Source organism: Mesoplodon densirostris, chromosome 10 (assembly GCF_025265405.1).
Source record: "Mesoplodon densirostris isolate mMesDen1 chromosome 10, mMesDen1 primary haplotype, whole genome shotgun sequence".
NCBI classification, from domain to species: domain Eukaryota; kingdom Metazoa; phylum Chordata; class Mammalia; order Artiodactyla; family Ziphiidae; genus Mesoplodon; species Mesoplodon densirostris.
Window position 1 is genome coordinate 6,709,093 of NC_082670.1, and position 10,801 is coordinate 6,719,893.

The window sequence follows — 10,801 nt, forward strand, 5'->3', positions numbered from 1 at the left end:
GTAGGGTGTGGATCTCCTTGAAGGATTTTTTTGGTTGAGAGGGAGCTGAGAAAGCTGCTGTGCAGGAAGAAAACAAGACAGAGAGAGAAGCCAGAAACAGCTGTGTGGACGGACGGAGAAGAGGAACTGCCGAGGATCCTGCTGGCTTTCTTTATCCTTCTCCAGGTCCCCCGGGAGACCAGTTTGCACTTCCTGCTTTTGGGTTCTTCTAAGAGATATCTCAATGCCCTGTTCATACAGCCATTCCCACCCTCTTGACAAACTACTTAAATATGACTTTGTACCCCTTGTACTCAACAACCCCTTTATCATCATACTTTATCTTGGCAAACCTTTCTAGAATTTAACCACATTTTATTACTTTTTCAGCCAGTGTCCCCTTATTTGCTTCCCCCACCAAAGCAATTGTGTATAGCTTGTTCAAATAGTTAGCTATATTGTGCTAATCTGGCCAAGCATGGCCATAGACTAAATTTTAATGAGCTTCTAACCCCAGTTAGTAATGTGGCACAATTTCCAACAGATGCATGCCACTGGTTAAAAAGAACTGGTTTGGTTTCAGAAAAGACTTATTACTGCAAATCTATCACTGGAAATCCAACTGAAGTTGCCCAATGAGCGTAGGTTAGTAGTGTCAGTGTGGGAAATGAATTATGCTCCTGTCATGTCTGTCTTATCTATGAAATCACTTATATCTACAAATGCTTTATGATGATTCCCAAACCTCTCCACGATCAGAATTACCCAGGGAAGCTTTGTAAACATAAATTTTTAGGTCCACCCCAGAACTATAGAATAAGAACTTTGGGGACATGTGGTCTGGGAATCTGTGTATTTACAGTTTTGTAGGCGATTCTGAGGCTCAGCCAGGTTTGAGGACCAGTGTTCTAGATTATACACAATGTTCAGGGAGAAACTGGTCATTGAAAATAGAACACCAATAAATATAGGAAAATCAATTTTATCTTTAGATATCTACATTGAACAATCAGAAATTGAAATTTCAAAAAATACAGTTTACAAGAGCACCCAAAACATGAAATACTTAGGTAAAAATCTACTGACACATGCAAGATATATATTCTGACAGTTAAAAATATTCATGAAAGAAATCAAAGAAGACCTAAATAAATGTAGATGAATACAATATTCATGGATTGGAAAATTTAATATTGTTAAGATGTCAATTCTCCTAAACTGTTCTTAGTTTCAACTCAATCCCAATAGAAATCTAGCAGCAATTTTTAAAAATTATATGTTTCAGGTGTACAGCATTATAATTCAACATCTGTATGCATCTGTGTTTAAAAAAGAAATTGACAAGTTGATTCTAAAATGTACATGAAAAGACAAAGGAACTAGATTAACCTAAACAATTTTTGAAAAGCAGAACAAAGTGGTAGGACTCATACTACTTTTTTTTTTTTTTTTTTGCGGTACATGGGCCTCTCACTGCTGTGACCTCTCCCGTTGCGGAGCACAGTCTCCGGACGTGCAGGCCCAGCGCCCATGGCTCACGGGCCCAGCCGCTCCATGGCATGCGGGACCCTCCTGGACCGGGGCACGAACCTGCGCTCCCTGCATCGGCAGGCAGACTCTCAACCACTGTGCCACCGGGGAAGCCCTAAGACTTATTTTAAAATTACTGTAATCAAGACAGTGTAATATTGACAAAAAGATAGACACATAGATGGATGGAATAGAATAGAGAGTCCAAAATTAGACTCATATATAGTCAATTGATTTCTGAAAAAAAGTGCAAAGACAGTTTAGTGGAGAAGGGAACTTCCTTCCAATAAATTGTGCTGGAACAATGGAATATCCACATGCAAAACAATGAACTTTGACCCATTCCTCATATTATATGCAAACATTAACTCAAAAAGGATAACTAGACCTAAATGTAAAATCTAAAGCTATAAAACTAGAAGGAACATAGAAGAAAAATTTTTGTGATCTTGGGTAAGATAAAGATTTATAGGAAATGATAAAAAAACATGATCTACAAAAGAAAAAAATGGTAAGTTAGGTTTCATCAAAATTAAAAGCTTCTACTTTTTGAAGAACATTGTTGAGAAAATGAAGACAAGCCACACACTGGGAGAAAATATTTGCAAAATATGTATCTGATAAAGAATGTGTATCCAGGATATATGAGGAACTCTTAAAACTCAGTGACAAGGGAACAACCAAATACAAATCTTTCACTAGTGTGGTATGTTTATTACAATTAATGTTCCAATATTAATACATTGTTATTAACTGTAGTCCACAATTTACCTTAAGTCTCACTCTTTGGTATGGATCTTCCATGGATTTTGACTAAAGTATAATGTATATATCCACCATTACAGTTTCAAACAGAATAGTTTCATCTGTGCTTCACCTCTCCATCTTTCATTTCCCTCCCCTCCTCCTCAACCCCTGGCAACCACTGATCTTTTTACCATCACTGTAGTCTTGCCCCAATATTATATTTTGAGCCAGAGATTTCATCACATTTTTAGGCAGATCTCTTTGTTTTTCTTAAAATGAAGAAAGAATATGTTCATAAAATTTAAGTTATTTTGCATAGTTAGGAAATGGTCACCGATTGAATTTATTTAGTTAGCTGTAGAGTTTTTTCAAGGACCAGGTTGCATTTCCTACTCCCATTAACCTAGAGTGAATATGTCGTGGGTCAACTCAATCTATAGGTGGAAGGAAGGTCCTTGGGGATGAACGAGGATCCAGATAAACCCAGAAATACCCAAGAGGGACACTGATTTCTCTTGTCTATCACCAAATTGCAACCAGCAATAGTGTCACTTGACCACATTCTAGCCATTTGATGGAAAATAATTTTTCCTCATAGATCAGGAGTCCACATGGGATAAGATCAAAGTTAAAAGAGAAATTCCTGTTTAACTGATGAAAGCAAGATATTTTTGCTAAGCCTCAGTTTTACGGAAAACAAAAAGAGGAGCCCATGTAGAAGCAGAGTGAATTGTGTGACTAATGGTGTGGAAGAGCATGGCCAGATGAAAGCTTAAAAAAATTAATACTTTTATAGTGCTTTATAGTTTTCTAAGTGCCTGTTCTCATATGTCCTTTGATACTAGTTATCTCTATCAGATGTGTTATAATATAGCTGTGTTTTAAGAGTTTGAAAATCTGTTTCTAAGAGTTATAGAGTGATCAGAAATGATCCTATAGTGAATATATAGTGGCCTCCCTCTTCTTTGCTTTAGTGAAATGCTTGAAAGTTTACTCTTTGTGCTGATAGTGTGATTTGCTATTCAAAAACTATTTTAGTCTCAGCAGAGATGGAGTTTGCACATGCATTTTATATAACTATGGCCAACTCACATGGGGCGGTGTGGTGGGTAAAGTATACCATTCATAATAAGAAATTGCTGCCTTTGAAATCACTTCCTACCATAATACTGGCCCCTTCATTACAGTGGTAATGGAAAGAAAGAAAGAAAGAAAGAAAGAAAGAAAGAAAGGAAGGAAGAAAGGAAGGAAGGAAGGAAGGAAGGAAGAGAGAGAGAGAGAGAAAGAAAAAGAAAGAAAAAAACTGAAATGGCCACTTCAAGGGGAAATTAGTGCTTAATTTCTGAGACTGCTTTAATGAATGGAAACACAGGCAGGATTTTACACTTAAATTGCAAAATGAAGAATGATAAGGCTAGTGTGTTAGATCTATCTTCTGAATGGAAAACACTTAATGCAGCATGTGATGAAAAAGCATCTTAGGACTGAATACAGCCCTACAGTCAAATATGGTGTCTTTGAAGAAGGGTTTAAAAAATAAATGGGTGTATGTAGGTAGGCATGTGTGTGTTACATCCATTTTAATCAGTTGCTACTATCATTAAGCAAAGGACCACGCTTTCTGCATACACCTTTAGCTTGCTAAAGATAGTCCAATAAAGAGAAGGCACTGTTAGAAGAAAATTTCATATTTTATTAAAAGTGTCTGATGCAGTCCAAAATGAAGAAACGGATCTTTTCCTGGAAGAGGAAAACAAGACTTAAGACAAAGCATTATAGGTTGGTCTAAGAGTCCCCATTTTTTAGAGATCTGTTGAGTCATCTTCCAAAGAACATGTTTTCTGTCCTCCCCTCCCATTTCCTCTTTTAGAAAACTGTTTCATCCTGAAATGTACTATTCATACAGAAAGTGTACCAAATAAAAATATACAGCTCACTGATTTATTTCAAAGGGCATATCATGGGCCTCCCTGGTGGCGCAAGTGGTTGAGAGTCCGCCTACCGATGCAGGGGATACGGGTTCGTGCCCCGGTCTGGGAGGATCCCATATGCCGCGGAGCGGCTGGGCCCGTGAGCCATGGCCGCTGAGCCTGCGCGTCCGGAGCCTGTGCTCCGCAACGGGAGAGGCCACAACAGTGAGAGGCCCGCATACCGCAAAAAAAAAAAAAAAAAAAAAGGGCATATCAGTGTAATCACCACACAGGGCACCAGAACATTGCCAAGTACCATATAAGACCCTCCAGCAATCCTTCCTCCTTCCCTTGCCCCCCAAATGCAATTGTCTTTTATATTAGCATTTCTTTGCTTTCTTGACAATTTTACCATCAAAGCATGCATCCCTAGACATTATAGTTTTGTTTTGCCCTTTTTTTTTGAATTTTGTAGAAGTGGAATCATACAGTTTATATTCTTTTGTATCTATGCCCCTTCAGGCAACATTTTGAATGTGAAATTTATTCTTGTGGCTGTGACTGGTAGTCTTTCACTTTCATTCCATTATATACATATACCACAATTTTTCCTACCCATTCTACTGTAGGTGACTACTGTATCTGGATGGCTTTCAGTTTTTGCTTTTATGGGTGATGCTGCTCTGAATATTCTTGTGTCTTTTTATGTACCTGTGCACGTATTTCAGTTGTACGGGCCTATGGGTGGAATTTCCGGTCACTGGGTGTGCCTATATGCAAATTTGGTAATGCCAAATAGCTTTCTGGAGTGGCTTTGTCAACTTACATCTCTATCAGTGGCGTATGAGAGCCTTCCTCCACATGGTTGTCAATGTCTCTAAGCACAAAAATATAGTTGTTGAAATATGTTTTAAAAAACTTCACCACAGGGCTTCCCTGGTGGCGCAGTGGTTGAGAATCTGCCTGCCAATGCAGGGGACACGGGTTTGAGCCCTGGTCTGGGAAGATTCCACATGCTGTGGAGCAACTAGGCCCGTGAGCCACAACTACTGAGCCTGCGCGTCTGGAGCCTGTGCTCTGCAACAAGAGAGGCCGCAATAGTGAGAGGCCTGTGCACCGCGATGAAGAGTGGCCCCCACTTGCCACAACTAGAGAAAGTCCTCGCACAGAAATGAAGATGCAACACAGCAAAAATCAATAAATTAATTAATAAACTCCTACCCCCAACATCTTCTTTAAAAACAAAACAAAACAAAACAAAAAACACCTCACCACAATGAATGGAATAAATAGCAGGTTGAAGAGATGAAGAATGTGTTGAAAGATCAGACCGAGAAACTCTCCCAGAAACAGTAAAGAGATGGAAACCATGAAAGAATAGCTCAGGGATACACGAGACAGGAGTAGGATGGCCAATATCTAAATGAGTCCCAGAAAAGAAAGAAAAAAAATCAAACAGATCATTTCAGAAACTTTGTAGAGATAAGCCCTCTAAATTAAGAAAAAAATTACTACTCATGCCTCAGTTTTTTGAGAAAGGCAAGCTGTTAAGAATTGAATGGGAGGGGGAAGGGTAAGCTGGGGTGAGGTGAGAGAGTGGCATGGACAAATATACACTACCAGATGTCAAATAGCTAGCTAGTGGGAAGCAACCACATAGCACAGCGAGATCAGTTTGCGCTTTGTGACCACCTAGAGGGGTGGGATAGGGAGGGTGGGAGGGAGGCTCAAGAGGGAGGGGATATGAGGATATAAGTATATGTATAGTTGATTCACTTTGTTATACAGCAGAAACTAACCCAACATTGTAAAGCAATTATACTCCAAGATATAAACATCTTATAAACATATAAAGATGTTAAAAAAAGAACTGAGTGAACAAATAATTAAATATATGCTAATAAGATTGATTTTCAGAATTTACGAAATACCTGGGACATTTAAAAGAACAAATCGCCTTATTCAGTGTGTGACTATCAGCCTGTGTGTCTTTTCATTCGTACAAGTCCCGTAATGGTAGACTAGGTCCATCACCGCCCGCTGAGGTTGGCACTCTTCTGGTTCCCCAATTTTCCTGAATCCAACAATGATTCTTAGCTGTATAAAGATGGATACCTGTCTGACTTTAACTATGGATATGTTTGTAGGCATTTTATAGTAAATTCCTCCTAGCCTTGCCCCATCTATTAGATCAAACATTAAACAATTTTTTTTCTTTCTTTCTTTCTTTTGGTGGCACTGCATGGCATGAGGGATCTTAGTTCCCTGACTAGGGATGGAACCTGTGCCCCCTGCAGTGAAAGCATGGACTCCTAACCACTGGACTGCCAGGGAATTCCTAGATCAAACCTTCTTAAGACATTTCAATTGACTTCTTTGATTTAATGACAGGTATCAACATCAAAACAGTCCCGAGATTTTATGATTTTGTGCTGCTTAGCAGAGAGGTTGCAGAGAAACATTCTATCAAGTAAAATGTAGTTAGAAACTAGAGAAAAATGATTACTTGCCTTTATGAGTCTTCTCTGGACACATATACAAAAACATATCCTACACAATTAAGATATGTATTAATGGCCATTTTCAGAACATAAAAGTCAATCCCCAAATGTTCATATTCTGTTTAGTCAGAAATGAAACACAGTATACACTTGAATTGATCTGCTTTTCATTCCTTTCACTGTAACTGGCATTAGGAGAAAAAAAAAAGGGCAGCGAGACCTGCAAGGAAAACTATAACAATTAGACTCCAAGGTCTCATTCTATCATTATCTATTGTGAATAATTATCCACGTTTTACGTATTTCATCTATTTTAAATCTTATCAATCATGTCAAACTGATTAAAATGGTCTAATTAATTATGTTTTAGAAAATTTGGGGGTATCATAGGATTAAGATATTTAATAAAACACATTTTGTGATTAAAGTCTCAGAAGAATCCCTTAAGTGTTAAGCCCTACTTCGCGAACACCCTGTAATACACAGTTCACTCTGAAGCAGCAGTGAATCACTGAAGTGAACGTTTTCTTCATAATGTCACCAGAAAATAGCATAAGGAGTATTCTAACTACATGCCATGAAATTAAAACAACAGACCATGACTGATAGGAAATTATGGGTTTATCTTACTTTCGTGAAGATTTTTTTAAAAAGTAATATTTATGGAGAAAGTAATGAATATTAAATCTTTCATATATCTGCAATGATTAAAGAGTTCACTTATGCCAGCGACTCTGCAACATGGTAAGATTTCTGTTCAGTTTGAACAGAGACTCAGAGAAGTTAAATAGGGTCAGGCCACACAGAATGGTTAAGTTTGAAAGCAAATGAAGGCAATCACGTGAAAAGTATTCGAATATTTTAAGATGTCCTGATATTGAGAACATCCGGAGTTTGTAGCTAAGACCTCCACACTGAAGTGTGGTCCATGGACCAGAAGCATCGGCATCTCGGTGCAATCTCAGGCCCCAAACCAACCCTACTGAATTAAAATCCTATTTTTAAAGAAGATCCTCAGGGGATTCATCTGCACATTCAGGTTTTAGAAGCACTACCATTGTGGGGAATTATTATTTTGAAAACTTAAGGCGAATAAGATACTCCAATGACTGGAAGGAAATCAACATAGTTCATGTATTTTTGTGTAGAGATCATGGCAAATCCTCTCTAGAATGGGCGTTCCTTAAGAGTGGGGGTTGTATTTGATTCTTTTGTGCATCCTAAGCATCTAGTATAATGCCTGGCTCACATCTGCTTCAGTGAGAGTGAATAAACAAATGCTGTTAAAATAAAAATAGAGCAGTCAAGTCAGTGATGTTACAGTATTTGTTAAAAAGGTTAAGATGGTTGGTTCAATGGGCAGGTACAATCAGTAGGCACACATGAAAAGCAGAATATGTGCAAATGAAACATTTTTGCCCAAACACATAGTGGAAACAAACTGTCATTTGCTTAATTAGGAAGGAAACACACAAAAAGTTCTGAGCATCACTCTGCTTTGCCTGATGATTTGATAACCGTGTTGTTTAAAGAGCAAATGTGACACTGGAATGCATAAATATTTTCATTATGCGTAGCCATATTGTTGGTTTATTATGCTGGTCAAATTTTACTAGAATTCTGCACTCATTGACCAAGGAAGAACCTAGAATATAGTGGATTAAAGATAAAAATCACTTTAGGAAATTAAGAGACTTAGATAACAGTCCAGAGAATGCTAAAAGATAAAAACATTAGTTAAGCCTAAAGCCTGCAGTGCAATCCTAACTATTTGGAGTTGGTCAAATGTCACACATTATGGGAACAGTCCCCACAATCAGAACCAGCTGCAAGCTCTGAGGCTCCCAGGCCACCAACTGGTTACAAATTTGGGGGCGTTACCACTTTACCCTCAGGTTCCATACTTCACTAGAAGAACTCATAGAACTTAAGAAAGCGTTATACATTCCACTACAGTCTTATCACAAAGGATACAAATCAGGAACAGACAAAAGAAGAGACTTGTGGGGCAAGGTCTACGCTTCCGTGCCCTCAGGAGCATCACCCTCCTGGCACATCCGTGGGTACCTATAGTCAGGGAAGCAATCCCAAACCTTGGTCTCCGGAGGTTTTACTGGGTCTCACTATGTAGCCATTATTGACTGAATCACTGATCATGCGATTGAATTCAATCATCTCCAAACCCCTTACCTTCCCCAAAGGTTGGGCCAATATCCTGAGGCTCAAAACCCTAATCCTATAGTCACATGGTGAGACTTTCCAGCAAGGCCAGCCCCGACCCTGGACTAACAATTCCTATCACTTGGGAAATTCCAAGGACTAGAAGCTCCCTCCCAGAAATCAAGGACAAAGGTTGGCCAAATTCTTTACTATACAGCATGCCTTGCTGAGGATTCTGGCTAGGCTGGTTTACCTCTAGGTCATATCTTAACACAGTGATCCACAAAGAGTTGGCTACATTCTTCTGCTATTGTTATTTTGTTGCACTGTTATCTTGTATGCCAAGAAGGGGACATTATATGGCAGAATTCAGAATGTATCTTTTTTTGTCTAAAGGTATTCTTTGATGACTAGTTCTGTATGACACAGATATTTACTGAGTGCCTACTATAGGTATGACAGGCACCTGATGTGAACACAGATGAAGAAACAATTTATATCTACATACAGCTCGAAACAAAGACATCTATGTGCATTCCACTAATGTGTCCATCAAACGATCCTCACCTATTCACTCAGGTATGTCTCACAAATGCTTTACTAAAGACACTTCATCACTCACGATGTTACTTTGGGTTACTTAAATGTTCATAGTGCGGTACAATGAACAGAAAACATGCCTTGCGGTGTGACTGGGTTTGAAACATACTCCTGTGCTGTAGTGTTATGTGAGCTAGTAAGCACTCACCCTGGTCCTCAACCTCTGTATTTGCACAACTGTAAACATGAATAATCACATCTACTTAGAGAGGCAGCACAGTGGTTAACGGCATGAATCTGGAAGCAGACTGCTTGACAGCTCTGGCTTTTTCTAGCTACGTAAGGTTACGCATGTCACAAGGCTACAGCTTCCTCATCTGGAGAATGAAGCTAATACTTACCCTTAGACAGGTGCTGCGACGATTAAGTTATTGCATAGAAAACACATATAATAGTGCCTGGTACCTAACAAGCACTTAAATACTGGCTATTGCAATTAATATTTTATTCTTTTTTTTTTTTTTTTTGGCCACACTGCACAGCTTGTGGGATCTTAGTTCCCCAACCAGGGATTGAATCCAGGCCCTCGGCAGTGAAAGCGCAGAGTCCTAACCACTGGACCACCAGGGAACTTCTGCAATTAATATTTTAAATTCCCTTATTATTACTTTTTTGGTTGCTGGGATGACATATTCATGAAAGGCCGTATTTTAAATCTGGCACAAAGTACACACCCCAGTGTTGATTTCCTTCACTACAGAAATTATTCTGTATTTTAGACTACTACTATTCCATGGATACAAATAAGTGAGATGAAGTTTACCTCCTTCTGATGGCAGGTCAAAAAAGGAAATGGAGTGTAAAGGGTTAGCCTGACAAACTGATTTTTTTTTTTTTTTTTGCGGTACGCAGGGCTCTCACTGCTGTGGCCTCTCCCGTTGTGGAGCACAGGCTCGGGACGCGCAGGCTCATCGGCCATGGCTCACGGGCCCAGCCGCTTCGCGGCACGTGGGGATCTTCCGGGACCGGGGCACGAACCCGTGTGCCCTGCATCGGCAGGCAGTCTCAACCACTGCACCACCAGGGAAGCCCTGACAAACTGATTTTTAAACAGTACTAAATTGTTTAAAACTGGGGATGGCGTAGGTGAGATGAGGAGCTGGTAACAGGCAGTCAGAGGCAAAAACATTAGAAAAGTATGGGGATAAAAGGATGACTTGATAAGTTAAAATTATAATATTTTATCAAGGATTCAGGAAAATTAACTTTTTTAAAAAGCACATATCTTTACTTAGAGTTTAAGGCAGTAGTATGATGAAGTGCAAATTAACATTCCTTTCACTTTAAAATAAGAAAACTTAAAAAATGATTATCATTTGGGGGAAAAAGACCCACAGTATTTAATTTAACATATGTCACATGAAGATCAGGCAG